At 34.9% G+C, this 18,230-nt stretch overlaps 1 protein-coding gene across 2 annotated transcripts in view; it reads left to right on the forward strand.

Moving 5' to 3' along the window:
• Positions 1-18,230, forward strand: part of LOC140150626 (G-protein coupled receptor 54-like) — a 142,886-nt gene that overhangs the window by 60,954 nt on the left and 63,702 nt on the right. For both annotated transcript variants that reach the window (XM_072172685.1, XM_072172686.1), the window contains exon 2: positions 13,754-13,888. The gene's annotated coding sequence lies outside the window, so the exon portion shown is untranslated. The remainder of the gene's footprint in view (positions 1-13,753; positions 13,889-18,230) is intronic.

Here is an 18,230-nt window from a genome sequence, read left to right on the forward strand (position 1 = left end):
AAGTCCACTGAAGACTTTTATGTCCTTTGTGTATAAAATCCTCGCACAGATGACAATCTCCAAAATAGTGCTCTCCAAACAGGCCTACCTTGCATTCCCCTGTTTCCACTTACATTGTTAGATGTGTTGTATCATAAAGTAGACCTCATTAAGTCGTTTGAAGAGTATATTCCTTTCTTGAAAGAAGTGCGCACTTTGATGTATTCTGGATCTTCTCCGTTATTATTGGATAGTATAGTACATTGACTACATAAAATTATGTCTCTTTCACAGGTACCTTTCCTTGAAGGCATACGGACAGCAAGCATAATAACTAGCCCACAACAACACTGTAATAAAATTCTGTCAGAAATCATGTTTACATTTTCCTATATACTAAACACCAAAATGTCCTATTATAATAATAGCTCATTACTTCATTCACACTTTCACAACATATGATGTAATCTGGAAATTATCAAGCCTAATGAAAAACATTAACCTTCATTAAAACACTTACTGGGGGATCCCAAAATGATGTCATGTGCATTTTACATTATATGGAATTCCTAATCCATAAACAGTCCTGACTTTGTTTACTGTGATTACATGACAACGGGGATTACCAACTTTCATGAAGTAGTTTTAAATTGTAAACAAAGATAAATGATAAAATTAAATTACTCAGGGCACATCACAATATACAAAGAAATAACAAAGCAGATACTTTTTTTATTTGGAAGGTAGTTTGCGAATCAGCCTTCTCTGCCAAAGTAAAAAAGTTGTCAATCAAAAAGTAGATATTACATTTTTCCGTTTAAAAACATTAATCTTACAGCAAAATGTGTTCAGGAAGCCAATAATCGCAGTTCTTGACTTAGCGCCAATAATATATCAAGACCCAAGTTTTGGAAGTTTTCCCCCTTTCAAGCCTTGTGATCTCCTTTTTAGAACCCGTGCCTTCCCTCTCATATCTCATCTTTGCTTGTCTCAATATTTCAGTACAAACACTGCTAGGTTATGCTGCCTCCCGATCCGACTTAAGGCGATATTTATTTTTTCAAAATAAACGTATTCATTTTCCTGTATACGTGACTATGTGTTTGTATAAATCTATTGGGTAAGATAAAAAAAATAGCTGTACGATCTGGGGTATAAAGTTACAGATATGCGTTATATAACGATACCTATACCCTAACAAAGGAAGTATGTAAAACTAACTGTCTCATTATCTTTGTCATTATTATTTGTAATACTTTTACAAAAGAGTGACAAAAACTAACACAATTTACTCTTTTAAAAGCACTTAAACATTGCTTTTGTAGAAACACATTCAAAATCCATATTTTTAAAAGAAGAATGAGGTTCATTACTATTAAAAGAAGAACAAGGCTCAATATTATCAAAAGAAGAACGAGGTTCCTAAATATACCAATTTGAAATGTTTAGATTGTATTCGTTTAGACGCCAATTCAACATCAGAGTACTATTGAAGGGTTTTTCTGTTAAACACTCACAGTGGCGCGGATCTTATTAAATAAAAGTCGATGCATAAACTAGACATTTTCTATATTCACATTTAAATAGTATGCGGTGTATTCCCCGAATTTGATACTTAAATGGCAATTAATCCAAGCGAGGTTCATTATTGTAGTCGACATTAGTATTCAACAATTTCAGGTAAAGTTTAGTTAACATTCGGTTAACAATACAACGTAAACAAAAATTTAAGTGGTATTTAAAAATGGGTCAACTATTGATTTCACTTACTTTTCTATGTGTTTAGATCAAAGTTGCTGTTATTACCCTGCGCTCTTCTATGTACTTTTTCCGATGGCATGACAAGGTCATGAATTGAAGTGAAGGAGTATCATGAATACTAATGATTTGACAGCTAAAAAAACCCACACATTGAAAAACAGATGTGTTTTTAGCGAGATGAATACTAATGATTTGAACATTTTTAATTTACGTTGAAAAAAAAAAAACATTGCACACAAATTCAACGAGATCAGGCTATTTGAATACTGCAAAATCTGTAAACCTCAGGAACTACTCATTCCAACCATGGTGCCATCTCACCTTTTTAACAATGGGTAACTCATATGCTATGTTTCAGCAGGACTCGTTGAAGGAAGTGTTCAACTGCGTGACATATCTTAAATATTTTGAAAGTAAGATATATTACAGCTACATCAAATCGGGATATCAGATATGTAACTTTCTTGTGTGTTAGATGGGGTATGTAGATCATTAATTGCTTTCAATGGATAACCAGTGTTAAGATTATTATTGTTCTCCTGTAACGTCTAGTGTGTCCTATTGTGTTATCCTTTTTCCTGGTTTCTGTCTGTTGTCTGTCCCTGTATCTCTCACTCCTTATTCTCTTGTCATTCAACAAGTGTCATTGAAATCTGAAGCTTCTTTTCAAAAAACGTAATTTTTTTATCATACCGTGAAGCGGTCATATTCTGACGATATTCAAATTATATTGATAATTTTCACACCCATATTACATGCTATAGTGATACAGCTTAAAGAATCAGACAATTTACACGACCAAAAGAATCAGACAATTTACACGGAATAACTTTTATATCCTCTAGCACCCCAGTATCAAAGCCGTAACCTCTCATGAAACTCTCACTTCACGTGTCACAAAGAATACGGTGATTAATTAATCACAATTTTTATCGCGTTGTTGCTGCTGATGCTAAATTTTATTAAGTAAAGTAATGGCTTATGATCTGGTGTGTGATGTTACGTGTTCCTATGTGTATCTATATAGCACCACTTGCAGAAAGTTGTATCTTCCACAGCAGATTATGAATGGTCCCTCCTGATCCGCCTTAAGGCGATATGTATTTTATCAAAATAAACGTATTCATTGTCCTATATATGACTATGTTTTTGTATCAATTTGATTGGGTAAGACAAAAAAAAATAGCTGCATTTTCTGCTATATAAAGTTATAGATTTGCGTTATATAACGATACGCTAACAAAGGAAGTACGTAAAACTAACTGTCTCGTTATCTCTGTCATTATTATTTGTTATACTTTTGCAAAAGAGATACATAAACTAACACAATTTACTCTTTCAAGAGCACTTAAGCATTGCTTTTGTAGAAACACATTAAAAATCAATATTATCAAAAGAAGAACGAGGTTCAATATTATTAAAAGAAGAACAAGGTTCCTAAATGTGTCAATTTTAAATGTTTACATTGTGTATATTTGCCTACATTTTTGACGCCAATTCAACATCAGGGTACCATTGAAGGGTTTTTGCGTTAAACACTTACGGTGGCGCGGATCTTATTAAATATCATTAGAAGTCGATGCATAACTAGCTATTTTCTATTGTGCTCATATTCAACAGTATGGGGTGTATTCCCCGAATTTGATATTTAAATGGCAATTATAACCCAAGCGAGAGGTTTATTATTTTAGTCGACATTGGTATTCTACATTGCAGGTAAACTTTTCTTAACATATATTTATTTAAAGTGGTATTAAAAATGGGTCAAATATTGATTTCACTTTCTTTTCTACTTTTCTAGATCAAACTTACTGTTATTACATTGCGCTCTGCTATGCATGTTTTCCTACCATTATATGACGAGTTCATAAATTGAGGTGGTATCATGAATACTAATTATTTGACAACATTTTTAATTTGTATCGAGAAGGCATAAATTTAAACAAAGTTTTCACGACCTCCGCCGATCAGATGAATGGATGAGCGAATCATAGGTGGTTGGAAGGTGGAATATTTTGAATTTGCTTTAAAAAAAAAATCCGCCCAAATTCAACGAGATCAATCAGGCTGTTTGAATTAACGACAATACCTGTAAACAAAAGACACTAATCATTTCAACGATATATAGTGCATGGTATCCTCTCACCTTTTTAACAATGGAAAACTAATTTGCTATGTTTCAACAGAAATCGTTGAAGCAAGTCTTTCAACTGCGTGACATATCTGAATTATTGAGAAAATAAATAATATATTACAACTATATAGAATTGAAATCTCTGAGATATAGGTTTCTTGTGTGTTGGACGGGATATGTATATCATTTTATTATTACTTTCAATGGATAGCCAGTGTTACGATCATTTTTGTTCTAATGCAACGTCTAGTATGTCTAGTGTGTCCTGTATCTCTCGCTCCTTCTTATCTTGCCATTCATCTGGCGCATGGTCCTTGCCCACAACAAGTTTCATTGAAACATGAAATTTCTTGTTATTTCAAAAAAAACGTGATTTTTTTTTATCTTACCGCGAAGTGGTCATATTCTGACGGTATTCAAATTATATTGATGATTTTCACACCCATATTACATGACATAGCGGTACAGCTTGTCGACCTAAAGAATAAGATAAATTACACGGAATAACCTATAATCTAAACACTTCAGTATCAAAGCCATAACCTCTCAAGAAACTCTTACTTCACAAAGAATACGGTGTTTACTTCATCACAGTTTTTTTGAAGTAATTTAAGGGCTTATGGTCTGATGTATTGTTACGTGTCCCAAGTGTATCTATGGGTCTTATACAACACAACTTGCAGAAAGTCTATCTTCAATAGCAGTGTTTTGTTCATATATAATCTTTGATACACGGAGTCAAGTTTGGGAATATTACCACCGGCAACTAAGCCATGGTCATCTCATAACATAATGGAAAGAATCAATGATTCCCGAGTTAATATCTGGCAATTGTTTGGACCACGTGTTACATATGAACTCAATATTGAACACAAAGCAGCCATATTACTTTTTATTTGTACACATACAGCGAAATATGTGTCTTAGAATGTGTGTACCAATGTGTGTATAATAATGTTTCAAATTTGATGCTCCACTTCTTGAATTTGATATTATTATTATTTCACAGGTTTTATACGTCATGGATTAAGAATGTCTTGCCTAGTGTCATGATCTGTGTGTTATATTACATGAAACCTTAACAAGAGAACAGTCCGGTAGAGGGGTTATAGCGTATTCTTTTTCCAATTACATATTTTTCTAGCTGCCACTGCGTCTGGAATTTCTAATAAGATCTTAGTAACCTTGTTCAGACGGGTAAATCCTCAAATTGTGCCCAAGTTAGCTTTCGAATTGCAACCGGAAGTTAACAGCGGCCTCTTTAGTGACACACTGAATTAAACTCTTTAAAGTGTGTAAACATTCCATCATAGCAAGGTCATAGGTTATACTTAGTGCTCGAGAATTAAAAAATGATATGTTCACACGGCAGTAACACTCAAGGATCAATTGAGCTTCACTTGAGCACTAGCAAAATATCTTGGGATAAATTTGGGATAAACTTAGGTATCAGGATCCCCCCGCGGAGGGCAATCGGATATGTAAGTGACGGGGATGTGCGGACACGACTCCAAAAGTAGGGGTCTTTCGGTGACAGACCAAATAAAGAAAAAAGGGGGTCTTTCAGTGAGAGAACAAAAAGAATAGGGGGTCATTTGGTGAGGATGATAACACAGGGGCGGGAATAGGGGATCATTCAGTTAGAGCATTCATATTTTCAAATTTGGGCATTCAGTGAGAGCATTTAATCCTAAAAATGGGGTCTTTCAGTGAGAGCATATATTTTTGAAAATAGGGTCATTCAGTGAGAGCATTTTTTTCCTCAAAAGGCATTTTAAAAACGGGGTCAATAGGTGAGAGCAAAATGAGCAAAATAAAAAGGGGGTCATTCAGTAACAAGCGGTTTGAAAATGGGGGTCAATGTGGCCGCATATCCTCGTCACCTATTTTTAGGGAGTGTACCCCCGGGAGGATCCCTAAGACAGTTCACACGGTCAATTTCCCCAAGTTTGTGCTTGAGCAACTCAGTGCTTAAGCAAATAGCTCTGCGTGTTACATCTGAAGCTTATTTTTAGACAAAATTGGCAGTGTAATTTCATGGGTCCGATTTCGTGTTTTTCATATTAAAAGATTAATGATCTATGCTACCTGATCCACCTAAGAATTTTACCCCAAATCAAATTACCTTTAGTTTCTGTAATAACCAACAGGCTTTAATATATGATTATAGTAGACTGTGTGTTTTGTACTGGTGAGTACGTGCATGGTTGTTTGATGCCATGTATAATTGTATTCATTTTTAAGAAAGGTTGAACACTTATGGCGCTATTTATCTTAAATCTTGTTTACATATAAACAAAGGGTAGACACTTGTATAGTGGCATTTAAACATCATAAAAATCAGTAACATAATAGCAAGGTCATTTTCAAACTATTATTTATTATGACATGAAAGGATGAACTCATATTATTGGGCTAAATAAAATTTAAAATATATATAAATAGCGCCCTCAATTTCCACACAAATATACAGTTTATTGAGTAAAATTTACCACAAAAATGCAGAAAACGATAATAACAATTGATAAAGAAAAGAAAATCTAAGTTAAAATAGCTAAAAATATATATTTGCATATTAGTGTGAAAGCTGTTAGTATTGCAAAGGTCTAGAATTGAAAATGATGTAATGTTTTGTTAGGAACATTAATAAATGATCACACCAAACAACCGTGTGGTTTACAATCAGTCTGTTTCTGATGTAAATAACAGTATCTACAAAGAAATTAGATTAGAAAAAAGAAAGCAGATACCGTCCTTTAACTTGGAAGGAAGATTGTGAGTCAGCCTTTTCTGCCAAAGTAAAATGAAGTATCATTTCAGTTGTCAATCAAAAAAAGCAGATATTGCGTTGCTTACTTGTGGAGGTTACAGAATACGTGAGAACCCCAACCTGATTTGATAGAAAACTACGCTAATATAAATTTCACTTTTGTTTGATTTGTCGAAAAAATGAATATGCCAGTTAAGAGGATATGTGACAAGTATTTTTTTCAAAAACAAACGTATCAATTTTCATCTATGCGTGCTGGTGTGGTTATATATCTTATTGGGTAAGCTATAAATAGCAATTTCGGTTTTATATTGTAGCCTAAAACCATTATCCATGTTTAAGTGGCTAGTATGTTATATGTTATTGCACTTTGGAGCGATAACCTGTCATAGGAGAAATTTAACATAGTTGAATAACACAGTTGTTCAGTCTGGAAGTATATATCTTGCACAAAGTACAACGGGATGTAAATTAATTGCATGCTACCAGATAATGTCCATTTTAGTACAGGGCGCTATGGGTTTGGGTTTCTTTGTTTGCTACATTAGTGGAACCAATGTGTTTTGGCATCCTTAAACCTAAAAGGATAAAAATATAATTGGTTCCAATTTTTTAAGCTCAGGTGGTTCCCACGAGGGGTTGAAAGTCACAATGAGGCGAAAACTTAAAAATACTTCCATCATTTTGTTATGCATCTCAAAGTATTCCTCTTATCACGGGAAATAAAAATGCCAATTGTCATATTTTGCTACCTTGCTTAGTTCAGGAGTTATAAGGTCGAATAGGTCAAATGTCAAAACCTAGCAAGACAAAATGCTAACTTAAATATCACCTCCACCGCGCCCTGTACTTGGAAGATAGGTGATTTTGATCGGTCTACACCCGAAGTAAAATGCAGCAGCTCCAAGTAAAAAATATAGCAGTTGTTTCCTCGCAAGACAAATGTGTTACATCAACAAATTTATGAAATGAAGATACTAAAATTATAGAAAAATCGTAATCATAATACACGTAATAAAAGTGAAAAAATTAATGACATTTAATTTGCAAAATTGGTGTTTTACAGAGAAAGGAAGAGGGGAGGGACATTTGACCACCTCTTTGCATTGAATCTGAAGAGTGGTTTCTTGGGATGGGGTATACTGTTTTCTGTCAAAATCTGCTACGTTCGTCCCAAGTTTGAAACAATTGAGCTAATTGGTAGAGAGAGAAAGATATGATATTCGTTTTAGTTGGATCAAAACATCTCAAAAAATAGCGGTCCTTTTCCGATGGCATCATTTACTGCTAGACCTTAATCTGTTACGACTAAAAGGATCATTGATGTCGAACACAGCTTAACATGAACATACATCAATATAAACCCCCAGGGTAGCCAAAGGATATCATGTAATCATCTCGACAACATTAAGAATCTCATTGGGACTATTTGGGCAATAACAAAACAAACCTCATTTAATGTAAATGCGTTTTGTTTGAGAATACATTAAGGTGATGTGTCAGTTTTCCATCTGAAAATTTAAATGTTTCATCTTGAACTAAAGAAGTAAAGTTGTTTTCCGTGTCCTGCATTACCTATATCACTAGCATACGAATCCTCGAAGAAGAAGTTGAAGAAGAAAGAGAAACAAAAAGAAGAAGAAACGAATAAAAAACAAAGACTTGAAGAAAAAAAGAAAGAAAGAAAGAAAGAAAGGGAGAAATATTCCCACGTCTCTCACCTGTGAAGTGCTACCTTAAGAAGGTAAACATAACGGCTAATATTAGATGTCTGCGATAGTCAAGCATATCAACGTGAATTTAAATGACTTTTTTACGAGCTATTCGCCATAATCTCATTATGTTCATGCATGTAACAAAAACAGTTATGCAGGCAACGTATAAACCCGGAAAAGTGACCGCAATTTGAATACTTGAAATATTGAATATCTTGTTGAGTTGTTGGAACCTGCAGTTTGATGACTTTGTAGCTAGATGAAAGTGTTTCTCACAGTTTAAAATATCGCAGCTACGTAACAACAAGTAACGTCTTGGTATATAGATATGTTATGCGAAATGACAACTGAGTCGACTGTCAAGGAAGTGACATGGGGTGTCTTGAAATTTCAAATTTATTGACGACCAAAGAAGTAATCTTGACATCTATCTACACAACGCACATTATAACCATCTTCACAGTGGGCACAGGTTAGGATTTCGACGGTGAATCAACGTTGATAAAACGTCGAAGTTTTAAACTGATTTCAACCTAGAGGTTAGTTGAAATCAATGCAAAAATTAAGGAGGTTGAAATCATTTGAAGTCCATTTGCAAATAAACGTAATTTCAACCTGATTTCAATGTGATTCAACGTCAAGTGTTCCCACTGGATTATAGGCCTAGATCCTACATTTTGCAACCAAATATCGACGCACTGATACTTAATGTACACTCGTCTATCACCTGCTTTGATCCAAATATCCGCTGCGATCCTAATACGACCTTGTAACTTTCTTGCTAGATCATCTTGCAATTGGTTGTTCCATTTAAAATCCACACTACCTCTGTGGAAGATTTAGTTAAAGTCTTCCACAGTAGGAGTATGGGTTTTAAAAATATAATAGACAATTGGGTAACTTCTATTTAAAATACTTACTCCAGTTGTGGATGATATTGGTAAAGCCATAATACAGGGAGTATGGGTTTCAAAATGATTAACCCTGACCAATTACGTTTGAAAAACATACTCCCCTTGTGGCAGATATTTCCAAAAACTTCCACAGGGGTAGTGTGGATTTCAACTGGAATAGCCCAATATGTCGGATGTATATATAGCAATACCAACTTGATATCTCATTAGTTTGCAACAAAATATCAAAATACTGAGCTACCGCGCAACTCAATATCTTTGTTGTTTCTCGATCACCTGTTCTTATTGAAATCTTCCCTGTGCTAATTCTGAGATCATTTGCATTCTGAGAACTAGGTATTAAAATGCTTATTAACCTTATTAAATGACCACATGGTATTATGTTGTTTTTGTTTACTCGTGACCAATTAAAGCTTATGGGTCTTATTATTGACCAAAGGATATTATGTTGTTGATGTTTCCTTATGATATTTTACAGGTCGTATAATATATGCATTATTACATTATTACAACATCAGTCTTCCTTTCACAGATTAAAGAAAGAAATTGCGGTCATTGTTTTGCAAGTTAAAAGACAATGAAGGTGACATGTTCGGTATTAACATGTATTTAAATACAAACCCAAGACCTTTAGTAAAGTAAAGGCAAATGCATCATTACTCTATATATAAATCATTTCGTCCTTACTTTGTAGTTCCCCATTTAAAAACGACAATGCAAAATCACTTCTGACGTTGATGTAGTAATGTCCGGTTGACCATCATGACCATGTCCAAATGTAAATAATGGTTTCATTTATAAGCATCCGTTTGATACGAATCTGGTTGACAACCAAAATTGGCAAGTTGTCGGTTAATTTTGACTCTAAGGAAACAGCACATCGGATAAGATCAACTGATATTGTCTTACAGTGTAAATATCTGACGACTAATAACATATATACGAGTTAATTTACGTTTGAGCTAGACAAAAATGGAACACCAATGTTTTTGCTTGATAGTGACTCTAAATACCCTACCGAACAACATGTCCAAAAAGGGCAAAAAGGGCACAGGGAAGAAAATGTTAATTTGCATATTTCAAAAATGGCCGCTAATGCGCAGGCCTCAAATTTCAAAAGTGGGGGAATGTGGATAAAAATCATATAATTGTATTGATCTCATTATTGGGATTCAGAAAAAGTATAGTTTGACCTATGAGTTCTTGAGTTATAGACATAAAGGTCAAATTTTGGTCTCCCATATTATGAACTGGTGTACAAAAATCAAAAATGCTCGAAGTGGTCTCAAATCAATTAAATTTGTGGTAACAGATCCATAAAGAAATGAAGTACTTAATTCAGTTCCAACCAGGTGTTTCTAGATATCGGCAGTCAGGGCTGTCAACTCTCACGAATTGGCCGTGAGTCTCACGCATTCGGACATTTTCACACGGTCTCACGCATTCGGACATTTTCTCACGGTCTCACGCCAAGGTAGCATAATCTCACGCCTAGGTAGTAAATCTCACGCAAACAGCTGTCAAATGAGTAAAGTCTCACGCATCGTAAAATGATTTATTACCCCCCGGACATTCTCGTGGACAATGAACATTGTAGTCGGCAAAAAATAATTCCGCCCCGGTACACCACTGTTCGACTGTGTCTCACGCCAAGCAATTCCAAAATGTTGACAGCCCTCCCAGCAAACATTATAATATTGGCCCAGTAATGGCTTAAACCGGTCTACTTCTGGCAATACCGGACACGGCTGACGGTATAACGCCAGTACAAATCCGATACTGGTCAATGTTTGGCCGCCGTTTTCTTACCAGGATAAGCTGTGCCGTACTTGGTCCATTATTGGGCCAATTGAAGACTACCCGAATCTGGCATCGAGCCGGCACATACATACTGGTCCAGTTGCGGCAGACACTTGTAGGCCGGGCTTGTAGGCCCCGAGTGCCGGCCCTGTATTGGCCCAATGTTGCATTAATGTGGGCGTGGTTTTGAAACCCTGACATTTTCTACTACCAAAATACAATATTTGATCAGTATCATCTTCATTTTGAAGGGCCACATTTTATTATTATTATAAAGAAGAGGCAGTGAGTTTGTGCTTGTTCCGAATATTTCATTTACTGCCTTGTAAAAAATCTACGTGAGCAAGGCATAATTTTTTATCTGATGACACCATAGAATATATATTTCATTTATCAATGGCTCAATTTTGTGAGCTTGGTTTGTTATCGACCTTTAATACTTTGCACATCAGTTAACACAAATTCAATTGTGCTGAGTGCAAGTAACCGGTATAGGTCTCCTTTATAAAGAAGGAGGTCTGGTTCAACAGGTGAAACTGACCAATAATGCCTGAACCAACCGGATAATCGAGGAATGAATAGAAGAATATTCCACAGCTAGACGTGGACCAAAATGAAATAAAATAAAAAGTACCAAAATTAGACCATTACCGATTGCTTACGGTTACATAATGGGAATATATTGGCAATATACTGGGCCGATTTCAACCCATTTTGGCCCAGTGCTGGCAATATCTATTGGGCCAGTCGAATGCCCGTGTGCACGACCGTGTCGGACCAATACAGGCTGCCATTCTTGGTCCTTTATAGCAGCTTTTATAGAGCCAGTATCGGGCCGATTGTATAATGTTTGCTGGGCTGTCGGCATACCTAAGTGGCGACGTCATCACAGATGTCGACAGTCCTAAGTGGCGACGTCATTATAGCCACCTAGGACTGCCGACATCTAAAAACACCACTTACAGTCATTGCAGAGTGAACAAAGTTCCTGATTGGAACTGATTTAGACAAAAAATCGACCTTTTTGGCTGCTTAGGCCAACAATACTTACTCAACCCTTAATGTACTTGTATCTTTGAAATCAAGAATTATTGGAAACGCTTTTATGTTGCTAACCAAATAAATCAAGCAAGTTTCTAAAGTATATGATTTATAGACTAAACTTCTGCCAAACATCAAGGTGTTGTTTTTCAATAATATATTGATTTAGAGGATGAAAATCGACCTTTTTGGCTGCTTCGATCAACAATACTTACTCAATCCTTAATATACTTGATCAAGACTGATTGGAAACGCTTTTATATAGCTAGACATCGAAGACTGACCCACATGTCAACCATGATTATTTAGCCCTTATGTCCTAGCATAGTATCCGTACTTCCATCATACCGATCTGAAATATTCCCCACACGTTATTACAGTTCGTTAACCCAAATGCTTTTGCACCACTAAACGTACTAAAGGTTAAATTCCATATCACTCCATTTCTAAAATAAGATCGTTTAGAAAGTGTATGTTTTTTTAACGAGTTGGTGGAGCAACATACATCAATAGGTATTGCATGAGTTATCAATGGATTGTTTCTCCGTTGGCTAAACGTAATCCAACCTCAAGGACATTTGGCGCGGACTTGGAGGTTTAACACCACTTGTGTTACAGTATTGCTCTATGGCTGTGAGTCCTGGGTGATATCTACTGATATGGAAAATAAGATCAACGCTTTTGGTACATCATGATACAGGATAATGCTGAACATCAAGCGCACCGACCATGTTAGTAATGAAAGGGTCTATACCATCACCAACACTGTGCCTCTTATCAACTCTGTCAGATCACGACAACTACGATTCCTGGGACATATCCTGAGGATGCAGGAAGATGAACCATGCAGAAGATATGCTCTCTACACCCCATTACATGGTAAAAGAAGACCTGGAAGGCAAAGAACATCCTACTTGTCTTATGTGCAAAAACTGTTGGGGGATTTCGACAACTTTCTACTGCCAGATGCCATTGCCACTTTGGCTTCAGATCGTAGTACATGGAGAAACTTTGTAGTCGCCTGCTTCGCAGCCGAATGAAATGAAATGAATGAATGAATGGAGGTCAATTCATGTTTCGCCGCGCCTTATGCTTCTTTCACTGCTTCTTTCACTGCTTATAAGGCATAGGCAACGGTGACTGAGCGAGATGGGTTCCAATGAGGTTTTCTTGCAAGGTCAAACAGATGTTCGGCATCTGTCCACACTCTCCGCTGCTCGCATCAAGCATCTGACACTATTTTTATTTCAAAATACGCGATTTTTTATCGTACCATGAAGCGGTCATATTTTGACTGTATTCAAATTGTATTGATGACTTTCACACCCATATTACATGACGTAGAGCTACATAGTGATAGCACTTGTTGAACTATAGAATAAGATAATTTACACGGATTAATATTAAAACTTAATACCATCTAAACACTCGCGCGTCAGAAATACTACGGTAGTTACTCATTTATTTTAATACCCTCACTTTCTCGTGCATTGTTGCGGCCGACGAAGAAGTCACATGACTTTCCTTTAAGAGTATGGCGAAATTCGTGTCTTAGAAACTTTATAAAGGGTGCTTATATAAATAATGGCTCAAATTTGATACACCATTTCCTGAATTTAATATTATTATTATTTCACAGGTTTTTGAACTACATGGGTTGAGAATATCTTCCCGAGTACGTGCACACCTTGTTACGGCTGCCTTTGCAAACAGCACGAACACGCAAACCAGTCGGCGTATCGGTCTTTGACAACGGACACGAAAACTTTATCAGGTAAGGAGAATATAAGTTGTATCAGCAGTGTAATGATATACTAGCTACACTCATAGAAATTACTTGTTCGCCTTGTTGGCGCAATTCAAAAGGAGTACGTTTGGACAACTAAAAAAATAGTGTAAAAGTTGCCAAAGCAAAATTCATTTTAGTTATCCGAACTTAAAAAATGCTGAAAAAGCTAAAAAAGTTCCGTCAACTAATCAACTTTGTTGGCATTACTTAAAAAGTTGATGTAAGTCGTTGCGTCAACTTTAAGTTGCCAAGTAAATTCAAGTTCAGGGAACTTAGAAAAATAAACAAGGTTCAAAGAACCAATTAGTTGAGTTATTGTAACTCAACATGTAAGTTGATGTAACTCGTTCATATTAAGTTACTGGTACTTATTGTTTTGAGTTATTCCAATTTGGTACTGTGTTACTTAATTCACGTAATTGGATCATTTTCTGCACAATTAGCAGTATTCAAATATTTATTTTTGTAATCAGTGCACCTCTAGAAAAGTATGCTAACCTAGGCTAGTTTCATTTTCTGAGTTGTAACAACTCAATAAAGTAAGTGCAAATGAGTGCGACCAACATAATGATATCGAGTCAGCGTTACTCAAAATTGTACGCGTTGGCATTACTCGGAAAGTCGACGCAAAGATTAACATCAACTTACTGAGTAATGCCAACGAACAATTTCTATGAGTGTAGATTCAAAGTGGCTAAAGTAAAAAAGAAGTATCAGTTGTCAATCAAAATGCAGATATTGCCTTTTTTACTTGTGGATGTTACCGTAGAATACGTCCAATCTGATTTGATATAGAAAACAGCGTTAATATAAATTTCACTTTTGTTTGATTTGTATAAAAAAATAATACCAAAGTTAAGACGATTTTTCAAAACAAACGTATCAATTTTCCTCTATGCATGCTAGTGTGATTATATATCTTATTGGGTAACATATAAATAGCTATTTCGGTTTTATATTGTAGCCTAAAACCATTAACCATATTAACGTGGCTTGTATATTGCATGTTATTGCCCTTTGGAGAGATAACATATCATGGGAGATACATAGTTGAATAACACAGTTGTTCAGCCTGGAAGCAGGTACACTTATCTTGTAACGGGCAGTTTCTGTAAATTGAATTAAAAGCGATATGGTAGATAGGCATAACTGTCCATTTACTTGGAGACATATGCGTTTGAATCGGTCCGCACCAGAAGTAACAAATGCAGTATCTCCAGGGGGTAAATATTGTTTTGTGTTAAAACTGGTTAAGTGCATCCCAAGTTTGAAAAAATAAAACTAATATTTTCACTGACACCCGAGTGAGTGGGGTATAAAAAGAAAGAAAATGATATTTAATTAAACTGCGTGTCGGTGTGATTATAATATATATATTATTGAGTAAGATTACAAATTAAAATAGCTATCTCCATTAACCAATAACCATGTTAGCGTGGCATGTATATTACATGTTATTGCCCTTTGGCGATATAATAGGAGAAACGTAGTTGAATAACACAGATGTTCAGTCTGGAAGTAGGTATCTTGCACAAAGTACAAAGGGCAGAGTCTGTAGATTAATTACATAGCCACGGTCGTTTGATGGCATGTCAAACTATAGTGATTTTAAACTAAATGTGAACACCGATGGCGCTATTTATCTTTAATCTTGTTTGCATGTTACAAGGTGTAATAAATAATAAATAATCGCATCAAACAAATGAATACCTGAATACAAAACCCATCCAAGTCCATGGAAAGTGATTTTAAGAAAACTAAAAAACAAATGTGTATACATGCTGGGTATACATATATGCTGGATTTCATATGCTCAATAGACGCACGTAGATTTGGGTACAACTTTTATACATATGATTATGCATATGTATAAGCCACAATTTCCCATGCTTAACTCGATTTGGCCAAGGTATGGACTTGGGTGGGTTTTGTATTCATGTATTCAATTGTCTAACAGATACTGTTCATTTATTTGGGACAAGGTGCTTCTGAAACGGCATGCACCCCAAGTAAATAACATTGTAGATACTGTATTTATCTTACAAGACAAGGGTGTTACTTTAAGACATTTATGAAATCACGATAGTTGAAAATTAAAATTGACCTCATGCCACAAAGATGATATCCAAATTATAAAGGGTGTGAATGACACTTGTTCTATAAAAGGGGGTTTTACAGAGAAAGTGAGATATCGAGATTGAGAAAAAAAACTAATGCAGATGTTCGTTTTCCAGGTGCCCTGTTCTTTTTTGAAATTCTAAACTATATAGAGCAAAGGTCTATCAGATATTAAAGTTTAATTCGATTAAAAACCAATGTGCACATACAAAAAACGAAAAAATAAAATACAGTACAAGTAAAATGAGAAAATACTGTAAATTTGGAAATGTTACATTTGTATAGACAAATTTTGAATGTCATAAAAAACGCAATATTTTTTTTCATTTTTTTCTTCTTGATATGAAAATCATTTGACCACCTCTTGGAACAGTGGTTTCAGTGTAAAAACGTTAACGTTTAAAACAATAGATGAATAGAGAGAGTAAGGAAATGTTATGCATTTTAGCTGTTCAAAAACGTAAAACATAAATCCATTTATGTCAGAAATAAATAAAAAACTCTCTATATGGAATTCGTAACAGACCTTGATCTATTACGACTAAAAGGATCATTTATGTCGAACACCGCTAAACATGGAAATGCATCAATATAAACCCCAGGGTAGCCAAGGAAATCATGTAATCATCTCGACAACATTAAGGTTCTCAACGGGATTATTTGGGTAATAAGAAAACAAATTTCATTAAATGTAAATGCGTTTTGCTTAAGAACGCATTAAGGTGAAAGTGTACGGGGTGTCAGTTTTCTGGAATATATGAATGGTTCGTCTTGAAATTTAAATGTTCGTCTAGAGCTTTAAAAGCAAAGTTGTTTCCCGTGTCCTGCATTACATTTACCGACTATCAATATAATATGAATTCTTGTACAGACGAAGAAGCAGAAGAAGAAGAAGGAGAAGAAGGAGGAGGAGAAGAAGAAGAAGAAGAAGAAAAAAAAGAGAAAGAAGAAGAAGAAGATGATGAAGATGATGAAGAAGAAAGAGAAGAAACAAAGAAAAAAGACAAGAAGAAAAAAGGAAAGGAATAAATATTTCCCACGCCTCACCGGTGAATTACCACCTTAAGTAGGTAAACATAATGGATTTCAGCTTATATATCAAGGTGAATTTAAATGACTTTACGACGAAGTTATTTGCCATAATTGCATCACGTTCATGCATTTAACAAAAGTAGTTATGCAGGTAATGTATAAATACGGAAAAGTGACCGCAATTTGAATACATGAAACATTACAAGATGTTGAATATTTTATTGAGTTGTTGCAGCCGGTGGCGGTTTGATGACATTTGTAGGTAGATGGAAAGTAACTGTTTACCAGTTTGAAATATCGCAGCGAAGTAACGAAAGGTTTTCGATCAGCGTCCTGGTATATCGATATGTTATGCGAAATGACAACTTCCTAGCAAACACAAAACGTTTTCGACATCATTCGCAAAAGGTTATAAAAGGTTGTCAGAAAATGTTTAAATGTCGGGTTATATAAAGGGTACATTAATGGTATAAAACGTTTTCATAACATTAAATAACATTTGTTGGTAATTTACTGCACAGCAAACACAAATGTTTTACAGAAAACATTTAAATGTCGGGTTATATAAAGGGTATAAAAACGTTTTAATAACATTCAAAAACATTTTTGAAAACTTAGTACAAATCATTCTAAACAGAATGTTATTTTGGGGTTGAAAAAATATTTTGCAAAAAAACGTTTGCCCAAAATATTTACAATAACGTTTTTAAAATGTTTTCACGTCTTAAGAACATTTCTGTATTTGCTGGGTGCAAATATTTTAATATAATGTTATTTAAGTGTTGACAAAATATTTAGCATCAAAATGTTTGCAAAAATAGTTTACAATGACATTTCGAAAACATTTAAAAATATTGTTGTAGTGTGTTTTCATACAAAACGTTTTAAAACGATTTCATGACCTTTATATAACCCGACATTTTAATGTTATTAAAACGTTTTTACCTAAACCAAAACCCAAAATATAACTTATTTAAAACTCAATACCTCATTTTACTTGGGTCATCTATGTCATTTCTCAATCCCCTGTTTGTATTTAAAGCCCTAGTTGGCTAATTCTAGGATAATCTTTATATTATTAAATGACCACAGGATATTATGTTGTTGTTGTTGTTGTTGTTTACTTGTGATATTTTAGTGGCCGTATAACATGCATTATTAAAACATCAGTTGTCCT

The sequence above is a fragment of the Amphiura filiformis genome, chromosome 4 (genome assembly GCF_039555335.1).
Source record: "Amphiura filiformis chromosome 4, Afil_fr2py, whole genome shotgun sequence".
NCBI lineage: Eukaryota > Metazoa > Echinodermata > Ophiuroidea > Amphilepidida > Amphiuridae > Amphiura > Amphiura filiformis.